General features: G+C 39.7%; 1 protein-coding gene across 3 annotated transcripts in view; it reads left to right on the forward strand.

Moving 5' to 3' along the window:
- Window positions 1-23,210, forward strand: part of LRRC4C (leucine rich repeat containing 4C) — a 224,777-nt gene that overhangs the window by 178,647 nt on the left and 22,920 nt on the right. Inside the window, exon 1 of one of the 3 annotated variants that reach the window (XM_053449483.1) lies at window positions 1,765-2,342. The exons of the other annotated variants lie outside the window; for them this stretch is intronic. The gene's annotated coding sequence lies outside the window, so the exon portion shown is untranslated. Of the gene's footprint in view, window positions 1-1,764; window positions 2,343-23,210 lie in introns of those variants that run through there. 3 annotated transcript variants of the gene reach the window in all.

Below are 23,210 nucleotides of genomic sequence, written 5' to 3' on the forward strand. Positions count from 1 at the left end.
TGACCTAACGATAAGATATAATTAAGTGGAAATATATGTTGTTATTTTTGGATAGTAATTATAGAGGAATATGTCTAAAGTTGTGCAATCACCATAGCAACTGATGAAGTGTTGTTTCTGGTTGCCCCGCTTTGCACCGGAATAATATTTTTATTTCTGTTTCATGTGATTATATTATTCGATTGGGGTATCCCACGGGGTAAAGCTTGCAATTACATCTCAGATCCCATATATTTAGTGCTGTGGAAGCTGAAGTTAGTGCTCCCTCTAAGGTGAGCATGCAGCAGCAAAACAGTTAAGGAATGTGCCTTGTATTTTTAGCCTTTTTTTCTCCTCGGAATTCCCTCTTTCAGCATATTTTTTTAACGCTGGACTGCACACCTTAGGAAAAGAAAGAGGTATTAATAATAATACCAATAATAATAATAATAATATAGATACAACTACTAATTATTATTATTATTTTTATTATTATTAGCTTACAACTAATTATTTATATATATAATGTATATTTAATATTATTTTGTTATTATTAAGATAATAATCGTTATATAATAATAATAATAATAATAATAATAATAATAAATAACATACATCTAGTGTTATAAATATGTTTTTGTAATTTTTTGCATGTTTTGGGGTTTTTTTGTACATGACTACATTGTAAATATGTGAAATCCCAGATAATATTATATCATGTATTATCCTGAGTATAAAAGCTTAAGATGTGCTGAATTCCAGTGTTCAGAGAGCCTGTATTGAGAGCATAAAGGATCTTGAATGCAGTAGCTGTTAGTCACTGTCCTAAAGTGTCAGGTAGGTGGCAGCAGTGCCACACCAGTTTGGCTGACTCCTCTTATTCACAGACACGAAGGGTTAATTCTATTGACCAATCAGTGCAAAGATGATGGGAGGTAATTGGGTAATTGTATTTTATTCATCACAAGCAGAGAAAAGGAGGAAAAAAAAGTGGGAGAGGGTTAGGAAGAGAAAGGATAGAAGGAAAAAAGCTAAGAGAGAGAGAAAAAAAGACTGAAGGGGGGTGAGAGAAGGAGGGAGAGGTGGAGAGAGAAAGGCAATGCTTACTATATGTGAAATCTGAAAATGCATTAAGGAGTTCTGCTTGCTAGATATCTTCATGAAAAGGGGACGCTGCTCCTTGGAATTTGCATTTCAGTGCTGACTGGAGAACTAGAACCTTCAGAATTCTGGATAACCTGCTGCAACCTGCAAGGAGTAAGAAGTCCACATCTTGATGGGGTTGGTCTGGGAAGATACAGAGAAGTACCAAAGCAGAGCACCTTTTTGCATCAGGAGGGAATTGAAAATGTTCTAAGTATCTCATGGTTCATACATGAAGAGGATGGGGCTGTTACATTTCTTGAATTACAAGGAACCAACTGCAGAATAACCCCCCCCCTTAATGAAGATGGTCAAAGAGATAAAGGGGGTTTAAATCACTGTTTTAAAATATACAGAAAGGGGAATCTAGTTGGAATTTTTTTCACCCCCCCCCTTGATTGAGGAGTTTTCATTCATCATGGACATGGATATGAAAAGCACCACCAGTCCTCCCAGGTGATCCCAGTAAGGTTGATGGATTTATCATATGAAGTATCTCTTAAAGCATCTCTACTAGCCAATGTGATACAATAAAAATTGCAGAGGATGGTAAGGTAGCCCGAACCTGGAATTAGGACATCAGTGCTTCTGGATCAAAGGAGGGGAAAAAAAGAGAGAGAAAGAAAGAAGGAGAGAGAAAAAAAAACCCAACATGCAGAGCTGCACTGGGCTGTGATTGGAAATTTAATCAGATCTTTGGAAAGTTTTTTTTTTTTCCCTGAGATTTTTCATAGAGGGATGAAACAGGCAATTGAATGATGGTGCACAGAGAGGCTGTGGGCTAAATCATGAACATTTGTGGTTTGATATGGACCAGGGATGGATTGGATTTCCAGAGAGCTGTGGGATCTCAGTGAGGATCTTGATCACTAGCATCTCCATCATCTTCTGCCACATGTTGAGGAAGGAAGGGTCCTGCTTAGAAGATCAGCACCATGGCCAGGGAAAAGTTTAAAGGGAGGCAGAGGAGAAGCCACTCTAGTTGTCTTTCTGGAGGCATTCTAGCTCCCTCCCTCTCTCTGTGCAAATCAGTGTGAAATTAGGGCTCCAACTTGCAGGCAGAGTTTGAATGAACACGTTGGGATGGATTGATTTTGGGCTGAGGGAAACCAATGCAACTGGATTGTGCCCTGTTTGCAATTTTGTGTTCTTCAGATCTTCTGGAAAACCTGTTTTTATTTTTTTGTCAAATCTGGATATCCTACCATTAACCTGACACAGTGAGTGCTTCCCTGTCATAACCACAAATTCTGTATTATTTCCCAGGGTATGGGCTAGGGTGAGATTGAGCAGATCAGGGGCATTGGGGCCACATTCCAGGAGGAGGAGGTGGTGGTGGTAGATAGTGGGTGGGGTGTGGGGGTACTACTTCAATAATGCATGTGTGTAAACTAAAAACCAACGGGATTTTACAAATTGCTCAAACTGTGGTTAATTTTAGTCAAAAGAGGCATGTGAATGGGGTTAAACCTTTAATGTTCAGATGCCAGAGATTGGGATGTAATACTTGCATGCCTGCATGGGATGCAAAGGGTCAACCCTTGCATTACTAGTACCAGTTTTGGGAGGGGGAGAACAGATGTGACCCTCTAGCACTCATAGGGTTAAAAGGTAATGAGATAGATAGATAGATAGATAGATAGATAGAAAGATAGATAGATAGATAGATAGATAGATAGATAGATAGATAGATAGATAGATAGTTAGATCTGTCCATCTGCATGCATTGCACAGATCCTGCTGCAGACTTGCATTCTGCATTGTGCTTCCAACCCATGCACTATAGTAGAGTTAATATTGGCGCTGTATCGCAATGTATAGGTTACATGTCCACATTCTGACACAGACACAGCTATCTAAGCCACTACTCATTCAGCATTATGCAATAAATATACCCAGACTTTATCTGAAATATATATATATAATTATTATTAATTACCATTCCTTAACCCTGCATTCATTTACTTGTCTTTAATTTAGGTATTATCTGTCCCAAATAATATGTACTCATTTTGATTATATATATATTTTATCATGAAATTTAGCATCTAGAATTCTATTCATTATGGGCTACAACTAGTGTTATGAGAGTGGTGGGAGTTGTATCCCACCCATGCGTCTTGTGTAGATTCCTTATGTGAATAGTGTGCTCTGGATGTGGATTGATGGGCAAGGAATGAAGCCCTTGGATGGCTGGTCATGATGGTGGGAGTTGTGGTCTGCAGCTCTGCCTCATGTCACAGGTTTCTTGTTCTTGATCTGAGATTGTGGGCATAAATGTGAGATCCAGCAGACGACTCCCCTGAATAGACTTACTGGGCATGATGGGAATTGTAGTCCGTTCAACTCTAGTGTCATTCAAAAGTGCTAAAACCTTAGCTTGTTTTAATCCAGAGCCAGCGTGGTATTCTTATCCACACTGCCATGTTCTTTAACCCAGAATTTGAATGAAATTCATTTGCCTATGACAAGGCAAGAAAAGATGACCCTTCCTCCAAGATTTGCTTCGGAATAAATTAGTCCATTTGGTGGAAATCATTAAATTATTGTTGTTGAAGTGTATTGAGTGATTTCAGACTGAACCTTTATGTGGTAATTACTGCAGTGACCAGAAACATCTGTCTTCTGAAGCGCCCAAGGGTCATGTACATGTATTAACATAAATGGTGTCTGGTTTAACTCTTTAATTCCCGAGGAACGAGGGTGTGAGCAGAGCATTGGGTCCCCTGGAATCCAAAGGTTTGATAGAGCAGACAGGCACAATAAGCTCTTTTTGTACAAACTTTAATATATATCCCTTCATATCGGTGTTCTACCCACCATGACAAAGTGGGGTATTCAATTCATCAAGCTGCGAAGGGACATCTGCAAAAGAAATCTAATTTGGTGCAGTCACCATGGAAACAATGAGTTGTTTGTATAGCTTGCTACATTGTAACTGAGTGCTGGAAGGACCTCAACCTTTCAAAGGTTTGTAACAATATCTTCTACCTGCATAGACTTCTTTTGTAGTTAGCGGTGTTGCTATGATCCCATACTCCCCATTACGCAGAAGAAGCTGGCATGGACGGGTTCTAGGCACAACCCATCTGAGATCTGGAGCAATCGTCTCTAACTCTCTGTTTCCTTCTGGTTGGAGAGGGAGAGGGCAGGGGGGGTTACAAGATTTGTAATAAAAGCTAAAAGTTTGGTCTCTACAGGGAACAGGGTGAGAAGTTCACTTCTTTCTCTGGAAAAGAGTTTCTTTTGACGTATGAGCGATCCGGGCCTCTGCTTCAATGTGACTGTAGTGCTCTGTTGTCTACGTAATAGGGTCTCGTCGTGCAGGGAGATGTCTCGGTGAATATTCTGCTATTGATTAACCATCGCATGAATAAACTTTTGTAGCTTGGAATCTCTGCTTTATATACAGGTGAATAAAAAAAAACACTGTCCATCTCTCTCCAACACTCTCTCTTGTTCATTTTATCACTTGTTCACTTGTTGGCCGACCACACGTACATCTCTTGGTCCCAGGAACTTTGGCTCTTGTGGCCGGCTCAGAATCCAAAAATCAACCCAATGGTAGACGTGACCAGAGAAACAGAACAGAGCTATGGCAGAACCCTTTCTGCTGCATATCACATCTGTCTGTTACTAGCATAACTAATAGGCTGAGGATGGCCCAAAATTTGAAGGCGTCCATCTCCTGAATCCCCTAGATTCCATAACTAGGAACGTTGATGACTCTCTTCCCCACTCCCATGTTTAGTAGGTTATGTGCTAGGCTATGACATCAGTACTCAACACAATGATGAAATATGGGTAAGAATACCTTGAATGGCCAGAAATTAAGAGCTAGAAACATGGCTTTGTTTTCTAGATATGGGAAGACTTAATGGGTCACTTGCTTTTTTTTACCTTGTTTTTCTATTTCTGATTTGTTGTTACATCATGGTCACAAGCTTGGAATGGGTTAATTTTATCCACCACCCTCCCCCTAAGCATAACGAATCAGAGGGGACACACAAAATGACAAACTTGAGAATTTCTGGATGAGCGTTCAGGGAAGGAGCCCAGAGCTTCAAAGACCTCGTGTGTCCCTCCATACAATGGACGCTCTGTCTTATTGAAACCTTGGTGAATATCCATTGACATTGGTCCTTGGTTAATAAGGGCAGTCTCCATCATTTCTGAATGTGCAAATTATTCAGGAAGGACCATGATAATAACAGATTCCGCACCGCAAAGCTGGATCATATTACCATGAATAGCTGTCACTGACATGGAAAGCGTCATTGTCTCAAATTCATTCCAGAGCACACTGCATTATTAATTGTTTATTTGTCACATTTATGGAGGGGCGAATAAATTATTTACCAAACAATGGTTTAAGACTGGGAAGGCTGTCACGTGATGAGTGTGCTACAATTACAGCCAAAGTCTTTGGTGAAATCCATAATTTGTTGTTGTCGAAATTAATTTAAATTAATATATATATATTTTTTTTTCCCGGCAAGGGGAATTTGCCAGTCTATTTGGCAAATTTGATTTAGGGTCTAGAACCATAATATTTATTGTAGGTGGACGCAGTGCAGTCTACGCTTAGTGCCTGTCACGTGTTGGAGTCATCCCATCCTGCTGTCTAAACCTGAATACCTGAAAGGTTTGCGCATGCTGTATGCATGCGGAAATCCATATCAGATTTAACCACGTATGCCACCGTAGACTGGCTGGTGGCTAATAAAAGGTATGGAGCAGAAGTCTGGAATACATTAATATTATTATTATTTAATATTATAATATATAATATAATATAATATTATAGTAATACTAGTAATATTATATTATTATTATTATTATTTATTATATAATATAATAGTATAATAGTAATATTAGTAATATAAAGTGTATTATTATTATTATTATTATTATTATTATTATTATTTAATATATAATATAATAGTATAATAATAATAGTAATATAAAGTGTATTATTATTATTATTATTATTATTATTATTATTATTATTATTATTCTATGGTGTTTTGTAGGAGATAAGTTGACATGCCCTACACTCCTCATATGTGTATTAACATGAGTATTATTACATTTTTAAAACATTTATTTATGTCATTATTTATTTGCTCATTCATTTTATAATTAAGACCAATCCTTTGGTTTATTACAGTGAACCTATTCAGTGGTCAGAATCCAAATTGGATCATAAAATAATGTATCTCTTTCTTTGTGCTTTTGGTTACACCACTTCAACCAATTCTCGACAACCCCTTAGAGACATGTGAATGGATATTAATCATCCATCATTATCAGGGAACTCTTTGGAGTACCATGGCCTACACCGTGTTTAGGTCACATCTCTGGTACTTGCAGGGCTGCGGTGTAACTCTTGCTATAGGGAAGATACTCTTCAGTTGTGTGAAAGACATGGATCATAAACAGGTTTTCATGGAAACCTTTTTGTAAGACATATTCCGATCTTCTCAACTGAACACATCTCCCGCATGGCAAATAGTTGGGTGGGGGGGGGGACAGGGAATGGTACAAATGGATATGGGGTGATTCTTCAAAATCCCTCCATGAAGGGAGACTTCATAAAAATTTAATAGGGACCTCTCAGCTATCATATGCATTAAAGTTTACATGATGGCCGGGGTGTCCTTTTAATAGCCTTGCTGTAAAAACCATCATTTTTTTGCTTGTCAGTGGACAAAAAATGAGACCACTGAAGGCAGGTAGTCAACGTTGCCCCTTTTGACCAGTAGAAGAGCAAGCCCTGAATATAGCATATTTTACAGGCTATTTAACCCCTAAATGGGGTGTTTGGAATTTTGCTTTACTTTCCTAGAAGAGAAGAACTTAAGCAGCCAGTTATGGTTTGTGAGGGACCATTACCGGCTTGTTTTTTTTTGGTGGGTGTAGAAAATGAGGTATTCTGTCTCATTCCTACCATTACCCCTATGGATCATGTCAATAATATTCTATGAAAGACATGTTTAAAGAAGAGTAACCGTCCTTCCGCAGCCCTAGACATCAACTCTTTCAGGGATACAATCCGTTCAGAAAGACAGCTATTTGTAGAACTGTGATGGTGCCAGTGACACGTCTATCCTGAGTGATTTTAAATGCCCTTTTATTTCATGCAATAAGTCTTTAAATAGGTTCTGGCCCTTTCCCGTGATGTTTATCTCCTACACCAATTGATATTGGCAGAGAATTGAGTGCTCACTTAGAGCTCTTTCTGCCATGATGAATGTGTTGGGCTGCGATGCTCTCACAATGGGCTTGGTGTATGAAACCACCTGTTTTTTTTCCAAGCAACATTTTAAGGAAAAACCCATGGTATTGCTTGTGTGTTACATAAAGGGAAAGGGTGACAGATTGTTAAGTGCATACCTGTCACTTTTGCATTCAGTCTTCTATATCTGGATGTGTCTGATCGCCACAGCTATAAAACTCACCATAAGTAATGTAAATATCCATAAAACTTTTCTAGTTACTAAAATAAAATGGATTTTCTTATAAATAATGTTTTTGCATTTTTTTTTAAAAAAATGGGGTTTTAGCTGGAGGTTTTTAGCTGGATGGCTATTTCACAACAATAATTACAATGATTCAAGAGGGCTAACACGTTAGTGTTATCCCTTAAACATAGGATGACCCTCTAGATCAGGGGTTCTCAAACTGCGGCCCTCCAGCTGCTGCAGGACTACATCTCCCATAATGCTCCTTCAGCTAAGGGGCTGGCTGAGGAGTATGGGAGATGTAGTCCTGCAGCAGCTGGAGGGCCGCAGTTTGAGAACCCCTGCTCTAGATCCTTTAACCATCGGTGTTCCGTACACGATACATTGTTTATAAGTTTTCTGGGTTAAGGAGCCAATCTTAATTTAACAGCCCACCATAAACATTGAAGCAATTCATTGTCTAAGTAACCAATTGGTTCCAAAAAAAAACCTGTTCTCATGGAAACCTTAACTTGTCAGCACTTAGGGAATGATAGGGAAGAAATGATTGAAGAGTTTGGATTTCAGGTCTGACATTTAGGTATGAAAAGCATCAGCTGCTAGACTCATAAAGCCAATGCAGAACATAAAGGAACCCGCATCGCACTTTATCACCTGAGCTTCTGCCCACACATCCTGATATACTCGGGCTTAAAGGAACATTCCGCTAGCTGAGTGTTCCCTTAAAATGAATAACCCCCCCCTTGTTCTCTTTAACCGCCCTACAGCTACTTGGCTTTCGACTGGACACACGTTGTATACTCACTGCTATGTTTGTGGGTCTATGTGGGACTCTATTTATAGGTTGACTCCAAGGTCCTCTGGTTAATGTCTCCTAAGCATGAATGAATGACCTACTTTGCAGAGCGTCTTGACAAGGACGTTTCAATCTTGGTTCAGGTTCCTAAACATATTCTATCACCTAAACAGGTGAATGTAGACCACCGAAACTACCCTAAAGAGCGTGGTGCTGTACTGTTGATGTACTGATGATTCTGGATACTGTCTCCTGCAACAAGAGCCAGAATGAATGAAACCCATGGGTTTGGGTAGCCCAAAAGGACAATCTCAACCATTAGTGAACGGAACTCCACAATGTGTGCTTCAGATGATGATATTTGTCCAAAGGTTCCATTAGCAAGAAGCTAGAACCTATTAAAACAAAGCCAGACGACATGCATCGACCCACCCCACCCCACCCCAACCAAAAAGTATAAGAAATTTAGCTGATCATCTAATTAGGATGAGAAGATCAGGTACATGATGTCTGACATTCCCTCTTTAACAATGAGAATGTTTTAGATACACTTCTTGCAATTCTGTGGGCTTAAAGGGGTTAACCTACTGCAGGAGCAAACAGAATAATCAGAACGTTTATATACTGCGGGCGAATCCAATAGAATGTTCTACACCGGGACTGAGAGCCCTTTTCAGCAGATTACATTCAAGCAGGAGGACTGTATATGCCATGTAGGTATTATGATGATAAATGATGTTTACCTGTCATATACTATAATTGGATTTATATTCATAAATAGGCTGCTATATTTAGAGACAAGGCAGACCCTATTTCAGTGGCGAGGATAACACATTCAGAACATCAGACTATATTCTCTTAACAATACCTAAAGTTGCAATAAGATACCTTTTGTTCTTTTGTTGGAAGTAATGAATCTTAAGCCACCTTGGGAAATTCCAGGACAGTAAGCGTTTTTGGTTGGAATTTTTTTACGTTCCCTGATTTTTAGTAACTTTTATTTTTTTTATTTTATTATAGACTAGGATTTTTATCGCTTCATTACCTGCATGTATATTATTTGAGTTTAATCAATCCGTTTTTAGCCTAGTGTCACCTGTCATTACAGGCCGTAGCGGGGGGGGGTCTTCCTCAGGGATCAAGGGGCAATTATTCAAGAAGGTTCAGCCTAGCGTGACCTCACACCACCACAGTGACCTTTGGCCTGCTCTGGGGGGCATGTGGTCAATGGGGTCACATAGTGAGATTTTATCCCACACTCGTAGCATGATATTGGAAGCTACTGGGGGTCTTAGTCTGTTATTGACTGAGTGTGTAGAGGTATTTGCCCAACAGACCAAAAAGTACCAAGCCTCCCCTGGGCCACAGACATACAGGGTTCACCTGTAGGGACATTTCAATATAAAAGTGGCCTCTGGCCTTAAAGTACCAGGGACATTTTTCATCCCCAGTCTAGTCGTATATTGCACACATATTACACTTTAGAATAGATTATATAAACGATTTTACCCATTGAAGTTGTCAATCAAGTTACAGAGGTAGATTCAAACTCTGTAAAAAGTTGAGTTAGGTGCACTCATGTCGTTGTTGGTCATCAGAATTTTCTGTTCCGTTTTCGTGCAAGTCACAATCCTTGGTCAAGGATTTTGTTACCAACTTGACTACTTGCTGATCTCAAGCCATGTTTCCATGGATGGACACGTTTTTTGCATCGAGTCAACTTGAAAACGTCTCTTATCAGTGGTTCAAATAGTGAATATAGGAGTTGCTCAATTTCAGTTTACCTAATCAAGTTGTATCGAGCAACTAGACTCAACCATCAACTCAATGTCATGGAATCGTTGGGGAATACCCTGCAGTCATATGACCTTTTGCTATATGTGTCATTGAAACACAAAAGGGTTACAATCGGCAGAACACTTCATTTCACAGATTGCCTCTCGGCCATCCACAGCCATCCATATACTGAAATGTCATCTGACTTTTTACAGTCATCATCTGGAATCAATGCCAACTGGTCATAATAATTTTAATGTCCCGGGTCCCAGAGGCCTCCTGATAATTTACCGGCTCGGTGCGGGTACATCTTGGGCGGATTCCTTAGAACTTTCTGTTTCTCTTATGGAACATCTTTTGCTCCCCGCCTAGCCGTTTACCTGCCTGTTGGTACCGGTTAATGGAATGGGTTGCTAATTGAATGTAATTGTAGATGGAGGTGGGGTGTGATTCCTTTGGTAACTGTTTGTGTACAGGGAGAGCTACAATATTTTGCGTAGCTATGATATGTTAATTGGATAGCCGCAGGCAAGTGGACTGTAGCATCCTGTGACAATTACAGGGAACAATGGGCGTACTGTGAGGAGCTAGCTTTTCGAAAGCAGCCGGCTGATTAAAATGCATCAGAGGCGCTGAAAAAGATAGTCGAAGGGTCTGAAGACCCTTGTGAAGCTTCATGTCTACATAAAAAAAAGAACGAAAACGATAGACTGTATAATAAACTGTCTTTACTCAGCGTGAGATCCGCTTGTGGGAGTAGAAACCATCTTTAATAGATAAAGTGTCTTAAAGCATATTTATAACTAAACTAAACAATTATACAAATGAACCTATGTATTGATGTTTAAAGATTTAAATAACCCAAAATATTCTTGACTTCTTGTATACAGGGATCCGCGTGACGATTCCTCCGCGATTAAGTTATCTCTCCTCTGTTCTTAAGTTGCTGATGGTTGCTGATTGGTGCAGGCAGCCAGAGAAGGGAGAGAACTTCAGGATAGTAAAAAAATGCTAATTTTACCCCAGATTCCACTTTCTCTGCTTTTTAAATAAATATCTATAAAACAATTACACTGATTATTATTTTTTTAAAAAAAAATAATACAATAAAAAGCTGCGCGAAAAGCTTAGGATACGACGTTTCTCTTTTTTTTAAGTCATTATGTTCTTTTGTGACAAAATAATTAAATCGGTAACTTTGAGTGTAGAGGAAGAACATCCTTTGCTTTCTTTTTTTTTCTCTTTTATAGAATTAATTTTTTATGCTGATGTATGATTGCGGTATTGTCGTTAGACGTTTCCGCAGAATGTTCTTAGATCCTCATATAGAGAAATGAGAACCTAGGCTTCTTGTTCCTTAATGATACCCCCCCAAAAATAAATTGTCCCCTCCAACTGGAATGAAACAGAAGGTGCGCATATGCTGATCCAGCCCGAGATAGCTGCTGGCTTCTCACCTTCCCTTTGGTTTAAGTGCTCACTTCAGATACCGTACCTTGCCTCTTGCCGTTGCTTTTCGACAATAACGTAATGTTGTATAATGATAGCTTTGAAAGGAAACATCAGAAATGTTCTGTTACTTTGAAACCCATCTGAATGCTCCTTTGTCGGTTTGTAGCTCCATATTATACGTCGGGAATGCTTTCTGTACTCAAAGCACTTTTTGCTGCGCTTAGATAGAGAATGCTGAATATTTCATGGTAATGAGAGGTCTGGCTCTGTATATTACTATGTACAGCACCGGTTTGCCCCAAACAATATATTGGGAGAAAAACAGTCTCTTAGCCTATTCTTTCTAAACAACAGATCATATATATACAAATATATAAATATATATAGTGGAGGCTGGCGATGTAACAACACATTTCTCTGCGGAATATGGTGAGTTTAAGCATTTCCATATAGAAAGCTTTACTAGGTCCTCGGCACTTTGTTGATACATTTTTCCAGCAGAAGTGTTAGAGGTTAATACACCGATGGCATAGGCATATGGCTCCTGAATCTAAGACGAGACCAACGACTGATTAAGGTTTGAGTCTTTACAGCAGGAGAAACGGGTGGCTAGACGGGGGCCGAAAGGGGCCGATCTGCCAGTAGATTCCATGTTTCCATATATATATAGCCATATGAAAATACAGTAGATGTGTTTGGGCTGCTGTGGACAACAATGTCCCAGGATGAGCTTAAGAACATCTCTTCTCCTTGGACACCCCATTACCAACTTTCTTAGAACTCTCTACTTTCCCCAAAGCGAGTTAAACGTGTAATCCTGTCCTGTGAAGCCGTCTGAAACTTGCAGAGCGATTTCATTCCATCGTGAATTTACGGTCTATGGTTTTATAAAAAAAAAAATTCAAGCTGATGAACTTTATGAGATTCCAACGGTCGTACCTTCTTTATCTGCTTCTTACAGAATTCCAGATTCCAGACCCACATTGTAGTCATCGATGGTGATAAAAAAATTCTACTCACATTGCTTCACTATTGTGTAAATCTTGAAATGAACACCAATTTTTGTCCAATGAGATTTTCTGAAAAGAGAGAATAAAATATGAATTAAAGTCAAGATATATCTAGATATTATTGCAGTAAGAAGCAGACGTGGCCAAGAAACATGTTCTATACATTTATTATATGATTAAGGTTATGATTGGGGAACGTAGAAACTGGTTGGTTAGATTGTATACTCGTTGACTCGCAAGCGACATTGATGTCCCCTTTAATAAGCTACCAGGTGAGGCGAACCTCTATTATTAAGCTGACCACCCCAAAAATAGATGCCATTATGACCCTAATGGGAACAGTGCAGCCCCCTTCCCCCCATTATTAAGCTTCTACAGTGTGTGTAACAAAAGCCAGTGTCTATGACATAAAGGTCAGAGTGAAAATAATATAAGACCCACGTGTGATAAAGAACTGCAATAAGTTACCAATAGACAATGTATCACTGCTTCATTCTCGGGTTTTCCATTACTGTATGCGAGGGATTTTGTAGATAAAATACATGTTACATGAATGACAGGTGATACAATATGACTCTACAACTCCAACAAGGCAGAAGGACACCTAATGAAATAATGTCTAACCACAGCCACAAAGAAAGTCCATGACCACTGACGTTGGTCTGATAAATCGATGACCAAGTTTATCTAAAAAATGGAGTTTTACTCCAACCCTTCTTTTCCAATATTAAATATGGAATTTAACTGGTGCATCCAGTTGGTTTAAGTTGAATGATGGAAATATCTTCTTATTTCCATACCATAAAAAAAACCCTTTCAGCACCATCAAGTGCATTTAGTAACCAACTGTTAAATACGCCAGGGGTCTTCTCTGTCAGTATGGGATCCAGGATGAGGTGGAGACCCCTATATAAAGGGGTATAGGTAGTCACAGGTGTGTGTGCAAATTTAAATTCGAAGTGGGTAAATTGACAAAGGTGGCCCTTCTCCCATTTCTCTAAATCAAAACAATACTTATAATGGCACACAGGCTCAATTGGTCATTCGGTAAGCTGGATAGTGCTCGATGGACTGGTGCCGGATGATTAAAAGCAGCCCTGGTTCTTTAAAGCCAATGGCCTCAAAATAAAAAGCCACATTATATGATCTTACACTTGGTGGCATTCAGGTGAACATTAAAGCACCAGGTCTGCCACTTACCTTAGCCGCCTCTTAAGTGGCAGACCTGGTGCTTTAATGTTCACCTGAATGCCACCAAGTGTAAGATCATGTCATGTGGCTTTTTATTTAGAGGCCATTGGCTTTAAAGAACCAGGGCTGCTTTTCATCATCCGTCCAGGTCTGCTGGCACACAGTCCGATTTCACTTTAAACACCCGTCTTGTCATTGAGTCTCAGAATAAAATCCCACTCCAATAGCCAAACACTTCCCGCTTTGTTACATTGTTTTCTACCGGTTCCCCCGACCATTGTTTTCTCCCGGCCTTGAATGCGTTCGAAGAAGATGGCTCTTTGCCAGGGAGGTGGAATTTCTTCCTTTTTAATGTGTTTCATAAACAACACGTCTTAAGTCTTAGGTTTTTTGGCAGAGTTAGCAGCTATCCAGGTGCACCCACTACGTATACTCGGATCTCTTCAAAGAACAGGCACCTGTTGGCTTCTGTGTAGACGCTGTATGTTTTGGCTTATTCTATGCATATCGAGATACAATGTATCAATCGTCCCATATGGACACAAATTATTCAATCTAGACTGATCGGTAGCCTAAAATGGTGTTATAAAGATTTAATTTGGTTTCACCAATTGCCTACTACTGTACTACTGACCCCCCCCAAAAAAAACTGTAGTAAAAATGTATTTAAGATTCGATTTTTGTGAATAAAACAAAACTGTACATAATCAGGATTCCCATGTTAATATTACATGACTCGATAAGTTCTAACCATTTATAACCGATTTGTTATCGCACCCCATGGCATTTGTTAACACGAAAAAAAAAAAAACATAATCAGTGCTGGAATGAGATGCAAAAGTGTAATATTGTTGCAAAGCAGCCTTTTCTTGGCACAAATAAGTCCCATTCTGTACGAAGAGCAGAGCTGGCCAAAGCAATTTGTGAACAAAGTAATGAACACTTGAGTTTTTGCGACATTACCAATAGCGAGCAAGTAACTGTATCATTTACTCCGACGTGGGAATTTCATAAGAGCTTGTAGAAAAAAAAAAATGTAATAATAGCGGGAAGAGAGTCTTCATTCTCGTAATCATGACTTACTAGACTAAGGGCTGTTTTATACTATAAAGCAATGAAAAAAGAAACACGGTTTGGAAATATTTACGTCTTCATTTAGCTACAAAGTTCTTTTGACAAATATGATGACTTGCCCTGTTAATAGCATGTTTGCTTATAGGTGTCACCCTATAGGCCTAGGGCATTGCTTTTAACCCCTAAAGGACAATGGATTGACCTTAAACCCGTTAATGACAATGCATTGTGAACCCGTACATGTATAGGCTTTGTCGTTAAGGGGCTAAAAAGGCTTAGCTACATGTAAGTGGGTGTGGCTAACTATTAACCCGCCTATTTACCCAGAAAGCATTTCTTCTGTATGGAGGCACTGTTAGCACACATGCCTTCACACAAGAGAAGTCTGGGAAAGGGGTACATTTCCGACAGGGTCACCCCAGGTTGACTACTCCTTTTAGCCCTGCAAGGGGTGCAGCTGATCAGTTTCCTTCCTTGTAACTTAGAAACAAAGAATTCCCCGGAAGGTCAGACCCATTCGGCCCATCTGGTCAAACCTTAATCAGTCGTTGGTCTCGTCTTAGATTCAGGAGCCGTATGCCTATCCCATGTATGTTTAAATCCCCTCACTGTATTACCCTCTATCACTTCTGCTGGTAGGCTGTTCCACGTTTGCGTTTGGGAAATCAAGGAACCAATAACCAACTCAATACCAAATGGAGGGCCCAGAGTACGTTGACTTAGTTCATATAGCTGGGACAGTTACAAACCCCCTTTCCCCTTCCATTAGATCCTTTCTCCGATGGAGTTTGAAGACACACGTCAACATGGTGAAAGCTTAATTGACACAGGCAGAACAAGCAAACACTTTACCTTAATTTGAAATAATGTTTGCGTAACATAAAGTGCTGCAAAGCTGCAGAAATCTCTCTAAAGTGCTGTGGGCTTGGTGTCGCATTTACATGCCGGTGTCTTCGGCTGCCTTCTCGGTTTAATTTCAAAAGTGTGACCTTCTAGAGAAGAAATTCAAGTGGATTTATTATCTGGCCTCGGCAGATCAATCCAGGACAAATACTCTATTATATTTATTTAGTGGTACTTTAAATCAAGGTATGATTTCATAGTTTTAGTGCAGTGTTTATGATGTGTCGGTGTAAGCTATTTAGAGACCGTGTTTAGTGCCGAAGTTGAGATCTCGCTCTTAAAAAAAAAAACAAATTTAGTTGATAGATACTGTAGCTAGATGCTTCTGATGTCGAGAGAGATACATATTTTCTGGGTATTCTCTCCCATGTGAAATCAATCTTGCCTTCTGTATCTATATTTATAGATGCCAGAAGACAGATGAAAAAGGAGAATTACTTCGAGGTGAAAATACTCCTTGAGCCGTCTTCTTATTCTAATGCTTCTGTGTTCATCTGAGAGTTGATTGCATGTCCTCAAGGTACATAATAGGCTGTAATCTGCCTTCCTCGAAGTAGATCTATCATTCAAAATAAGAAAATAAAAAAAAGATATAATCAGGTGCTATGTTGAGATAATATTTTCCCGAGACTTTAGATATTTTAGAGATGTGTTTAGTGGTTCTGCCGGAGAACTTATAATACTAGGAAAATGTAGAAAACGTAGGTAAACCATTATATCTCATGAGTCCTGCACTAGTTATAGACAGTCCAAGCCTGAGGAATGGCTCTCCGGGGGTTTGACTAGAGTAACCAGCGCCATTATTGGCACCACTGACCTTGAGGTTAACATATTCTATTAGTAGTCCATTTTAGTCATTTATTTTGCACTCAGTTACATTTTCAAGAGGATTCACCCCAGAACAGACTGCCATGGACATTTTGGGAAACGTGCCATAGGCGTCCTTGTACAGACACTTTGCATATCTCTGATTCAAGGCTGGACTGGCGATGAAGCGGTGGTCCTGGAACTTTAAGGCAGGTCGTCACCTGAAGATGTTAGTGTGCCAGCTGCACCCAGTCTACTGCTGGAGCATTAGATGTGGGGCACTGGCTGCCAGCGGTCTACCAGCCGTTCACTTGGTGGGGCAGATGGCCAGCCTTGGCCTGCTCTGATTTACAGTTATGCTGTGCCCTCAAAAAGCCTCAGCAATGGCAATTTCTTTGCTCTACAATGTATTTTTTCATTGCCTACCTCTACACCTGGCTGGGTCTATCACAGTAGTAACATTTCCTTCCTTGTAGGATGGCAACTTTAAGAACACATAACTGGTGACCTCCCAATGTAGGCTACTAGGAGCTGTCCCTCTTCTCTCGCTTCTTCTGTTTCGCTTCTACACAAACTAATTAGAATAACAATGAAATCTATGAAACCCGCACTCTCATTGACCTCAGAAATTAAGAAAACCGTCAGATGCCCTTTCAGCGTTAATGCGAAGGTAAACTGGTCATGTACTGAAATGTTCATGATCTGACTTGCCACGGGCGAATCTCAAAGTCTGTAGACAACATCAATTGACCTTTTAGGATCTTCAACGGTGCAGAATAAATACACAACTCTCTTTTTGTTTTCCATAAATAACTTCAAAATATTCATAAAAAAAATTATATGCAATTTTAGAGAAACAAATGTCATCAGAAAAAAAATATAACGTTCCAACAAGGCTGATGTTAGAACTCAAGATCGGTATTGAGTTGGATTATTGACCGTCTATGATTCCTTCTTCGAATATTTTTTCGATAGCTAAGAGGAATAATAATTAGTCAGAATAATTATGCAGTATCCAAAAAAAGGGTGACATTTTACTGAATTCTTGATTTGAATAAACTTATTGCCTGTATTATTTCACTCCTTGGTATCACAGTTTGATTTTTCTTCAGTTTTGCTCAACTGTGGAGTTCTCTTTGGAATTCTGATGCAGCCATCTATAAATTTAATTTAAGAATACTATATTTTATTTTTTCCTTTCACTTTTGTCAAGTATTCATAAGTTTTATTAAAGGGAGAAGCCCCCAACTTTGCTTTCCCAGATCAAAATGGCTATGTTATTGTGGGGTTGACCCGGAGTCTCTAAGTAAAGTGTTGTTTCCCCGGATCTCCAGGCCACCTTATTTTTGTTGCACTTCCCCTTCTTCCAGCAGCCAATAGAACGGCATCTGGGGTTTGCCTCGTCCTGCCTGGCTAGCTCCTCCTCCATGGTTTTCTAGCCCCACCCCTACACAATGCCACTCCCCCAGAAGATAGAGACCTTAGGGTGTCCTGACATGGGATGTTCCCACGTATGTTGATCTAAACCCTGTCTAAAGTTACCCTCTAAAGGGGTAGTAAAGACAGACCTTTATTTTATGAAAACTGGGTAAGAATTCTTCATTTAAACAGTTTTTAAAAAAAGGCATTTAATCTTAATCTCAGCTGTTGTTGCCTGTGGGACAAGTGTCAGAAATATTAGCCTTTCGCTAAAAAAAGGTGACCTTCCTGTCCTTTTAAAGCATTGTTGATAAAAGTATCTTTTATGGTTGCGCTGAGAACAATGCAGTCCTATAACGTGCAATTTTGTAAGCTTTTTATGCTGCTAAAGAGAGAAAAGCCGAACTCAATCAAAAAAAACAACAAAAAAACGTCAGAAAAGGTGAATTTGAAAAATTGTGATTGCTGTTATCATTCAGCTCCAGCAAAAGGTCAAATGCGAAAAAAAAAAGAAGAAGAAAACAGAAAATATGCCAAGCACACAAAAACCCAATTATTTATACATTTTATTGAAACGAAACCATGTTTCTCACTTGGGAAGTAGCTCCGAGTGTTTCATTTTGTTTTCATTGATGTCTTAGCTTTTAAAACACTCAGAGAACTTGTTGCATCTGACAACTTGGTCTTAACCCTTCTCTCTCTGCAAACAAAATGTGGATCTATCTCATAAGGGAAATCGGCTCGTGGAAAATTAGATCTACTTGGGTTGGAAAGGAGGTCTAAGGGCTTTGGAGGCCCAACGAGGGACTGCCCCCCCCCAATAAAAACAGTGTAATTTGGGAAATATGCTTTATAGGGAATGTCGTATGTTGCCTTTGCCTTTCTATATATCATCTCAGAGCCGGCATCAGGCTACGCACCCGTTCCACACGCTCGTCTTTGGCATGACGACATTTTCGCCCCGCTGACCCTCATTCCCGAGAAAGTAGAAGCAGTTTAGATGTTTCTTATCGGCATTCAATGAGAAGTAAAATTGCTGAGGTTCCATATTGACTGAGTCCCCCATAAGTTTATTTTAGTATGCCGTGGCGTTTCGAATGCCAGAAGGCAGTGGAATTAGCTCTATTTTTCCGGTGATGTTGGCAAAGATGAAGAGGAGATGTTAACTAGATACTGTGTGTGTGTTTTGTTGACTTAATTATGCAGCTGCAGACTACGCAGGGATGTAAAAAGTCATCTCTGATTCATAGCTTTAAGGGGTATCCGTTAATGAAAGAGAAGAAAGGAAAGTCATCGCTTAGCGACTTACAGGATTTAACAAATTCAACATACTGGGAGCGCTCATCCATGCGACATCCTATCAGTACAGCTCAGTGTAGCCTGCTGGGAACATCTCATGTCATAATTTTAAGAAACTGTGAAACCGCAAAGGTCTCTTCCGCAACAGCACCTACTGAAATAAAGTTTGGAGTGTAGACAGAGACCATGTGGGTCATCCATGGTCCCGACACACTCTTCATTTCTATTTTACTTTAGCTGGAACGAGCCCTATCTGTAAAAGGATGCGGTGGGAGGCTCAGACGGAGTTAGGGGAAGAAAAGCGATGGTCAAATGGAAGGGGCAGCCTGTGAGTACACAGAAGGAGCAAGAGTAGAAGATGGGCCAGTGACCAGAGATGTATGTTGGCTTATACCGAGGGTCGCAGGTCCAGAAGTTGGGCGCAGAGTGCCCTCTTGGGAGGTCAGGCACCGAGGCTTGCCAATGCTCAATGGACTGGTTTCAAGGACTCTCCTCAACCAAGCCAATACACCATGGAAGCAAGCAAGCACAGCCTCCATAGGATGCATTGAAATGCACTGACGTGACATTATGTCTTGGCACTCCATCATGAAGGTGGAGGGGGTAGTTAGGGTCACGTGCGATAAATACTCCCTTCTTGCTATTGGAGTTACTAAATGACTCCTCTGTTCCGTTTTCCTCCTTCCCTTATCTATCTCTACTAAAAAATCGTAAGCACTCTTAAAAATGCTGCCTGCACATGCGCTGCAGCTCTCCCACTGAAGTCAGGGGCTGCTACTTATTGAAATCAATGGAAGTAGCGACAACGAACTGCATGTATTCCATCTGGAAAGCTAATATTCATAAATTTGACACATTAACCAAATGTCTTTTTTTTCCTTCCTATGACACCCACTCACACTGCTGGAGAGTTACATATATTTCTTCGAAGGGCAAACTCATTTGCGGTGAATCAAAATTCTATACATTTTCAGCCTAATTATTTCAAATGGAATAGATTTTCTTAAAAAAAAATAAATAAATAAAAAAAAATCAATATAATTGAAAACGCTACTCTGGTTTGTAATAGCGGCTCGAGTCGCTGACAAAATCAGATATTTGGTAGATTGTATTCTATTTCCATTCCCTCTTGATTATCCTTGAGAGAGAATTTTATACAAAACATTACAATAATTCGATTACACCTAGAAGAAGAACATTTGTAGGTTTAAAAGTTCACGGAAAATGAGATTTTTATACGTTAATGTGTTCCATACCCTTCCTGCATCGATTAGTTTAATTGTATTTGTGTTGATGCACAACAGACAGTTACACCAAAAAAATCTAATATAAGGTCAATTGTTGAAAAAAAGAGTGTTGGTGAACTTCCCTTTAATATATTATGTCCATTTAATATAACCCATTATATCCAGTGGCAATTAACCAAATTGAAGTTGTTTCCTTCTCCTTTGTGATCGTTGTCGAGTCTGGCATATCATCATGTTTCAGGGCAGAATCTGGAGCGAACGTTTTATTCGAGGATATCAATGTTTAAACCAAGGTGATAAGGCTGACAATCTATGGTGTTGTCTAGATTGTCCGGTATTTTGTGGTTCTGTTTTGACCTCAAGATTTGGATAAACTGGTGGCATCGTCCATCCTCTTTTAAGAGAGAAATGGAAATGGTGGAGAAGGTAGTGGAAGAAGTATCTAAAAGACAATGGCAATGGGAACTTCCCAGTGTGGGCTGCCCGGTGGCTTCAAGAGTGGGCATGGTAGCCACATGAGGGACATGCTTAGATGTGTAATGGAAGAGGCTAGTTCTGGATAACATTGAATGGTTGGGAGTAGGAAGGCAATTGGGCATGGAGAGGGCACTACTAAATACATCCCCCCTGGAGAGAAAGGAGAATGAGCCGGAGACCCGAAGAAGCACAACTTCACCCAGAGACTCCGGGTCAAACCTGAAGAGCTCCTGGGTGTGGATATATGACAAAGACCTGAACACGAAAAGAGAAATGGGCATTTGTAAATACTACTAAATCTATCTAGACATTCAGACCCAGTTCCCAAGGTTGACCACCTGAGCATCCGTGGCACAGCCAGAAAATCCCCCCAAATTTCTATGGCCCATTATCCGGGATGTAAGTGTAATAGATCAACCATCAACAATGGCCATAACCCAATATATATTAATGACATTTTGTTTATATTTATAATCTCATGTTTTATACTGGGATATGAAACTAAAATACTGTAAAATTCAAAATAATTCAAAATAAAGTGGGGCTTTTATCATTATACTTTTAATAATGGTTTAAAACCCCAGAGATTTTGTTTCATTGCTGAGCTGTTTAATTAATAATCTAAGCGATTGTGCCTTCATAAACAGGACCACAGGAACATGCAACATTGCTTCCAACAAAATTCACTCTGCTGTTTACCCATAAACTGGATAAGATCACCCATAAATCTCCTTCTGCCTGGGTCAGAAGCAAATGAATTGGCTTCAGCTCATACCGCTTGCACGGAGCCATTGCAATAACATCAGCTTTCCATGGAGAGAGTAGATATTTATTGCCCCAATGATTTCTGGTCTTTAATTAAAAGTTTTCAATGTATATTCTGGTCATTGACTAAAAATAGCTGTGCTGTGCAAAATAGGCTTTGTGCAATCATCCAAAACTGTAGTTTACTCCTAAGCATCATTTGGGAATAGCTTACGTCGTGATTTATTGCCTCGTTAACTGATATGCCATCATTCTGAACAGATAACAATTAATAGAAAGGTACCGTCGTAAATGTCTACGGAGCACCTGCTCAAATGACAAAACCAGAGCAAAGAGGGTACCGGTTATCCAGTTTATCTGATAAAAAGGAACAAGATTTATTTACATATTTATTCATTTATCACGTTGTTTTTTTTCTGTTTCTAAAAGAGAAGATCAATGCCACCCAATGGCGCTACACTAGGCAGAGCCTCTACCCGCCCCCGAGGAGCCATCCTCATTACAGAGTGCTGGGATAGTATAAATGGGCCGGGGGATGAGGTAAACCTGTCCATGGAGCATTAGCAAACCAGGGTGCTTTATCACCCAAAAGGGAGATCTGTACCTTGGTTTTTCTGCCCCCCTAGCTGGACCTGCCACCCTAGTACTAGTTGGCCTTGGCCAGAATACATTGCTAATGCCACCCGAACCTTAGAAGAGCTGCAGTACCAGAAAAGGTGAAGGGAAGGGTTGCTATGTAGGCCACTTACAAAAAAGGATACTTATTCATTCTACATGTTTAGCCCATGCAGAACCCACACACATTTGCAAGAAGGTCCACAGTGTAAATTTAAAAGGATCAATCATTCAAGCGCGTATGATGGCCTAAGTGTCCCTTTAAAGATTTTTCCATGATTGTAATGATTTTATATGATTTCTTGTGAACAGCACAGTATTGTGGCAAGCAAACAAAAATGTTGGGTCTTGATCTCATGGATCTTCATGTGTCCTCTTCCCCTTGCTTTGGATAAGTCAACGTGAACAAACTGCGTTTGCATCGAAATCCACAAGATCCCCTTTGGGTTTTTGCTTTTTTTTAAAAAAAAGAATATTTTTGATGAACATTTATTTTGCATCTGATTCGCCCCTGTTCAGTGTGGCGGTGATCTTATCCGAGATGTTATTATACCATAATTAGGTCTCTTAGGAGCTACCTCAAACATGAAGTTACACGACACAAAGAATAATTATGACCATATGAATGTTAGGGGAAAATTATTATAATGATACATAGATATATACGGAATCTGACATACAAGAGCAGTGCGGCAATTTCTATAAAGGACTAGCCAAGGATAATACAAATACACATTGCTAATGGCCCAATTATGTTTTTTTCCCTTCATATCATATTTTATTTGCACGGTGG

The sequence above is a fragment of the Spea bombifrons genome, chromosome 10, assembly GCF_027358695.1.
Source record: "Spea bombifrons isolate aSpeBom1 chromosome 10, aSpeBom1.2.pri, whole genome shotgun sequence".
Lineage (NCBI taxonomy): Eukaryota > Metazoa > Chordata > Amphibia > Anura > Pelobatidae > Spea > Spea bombifrons.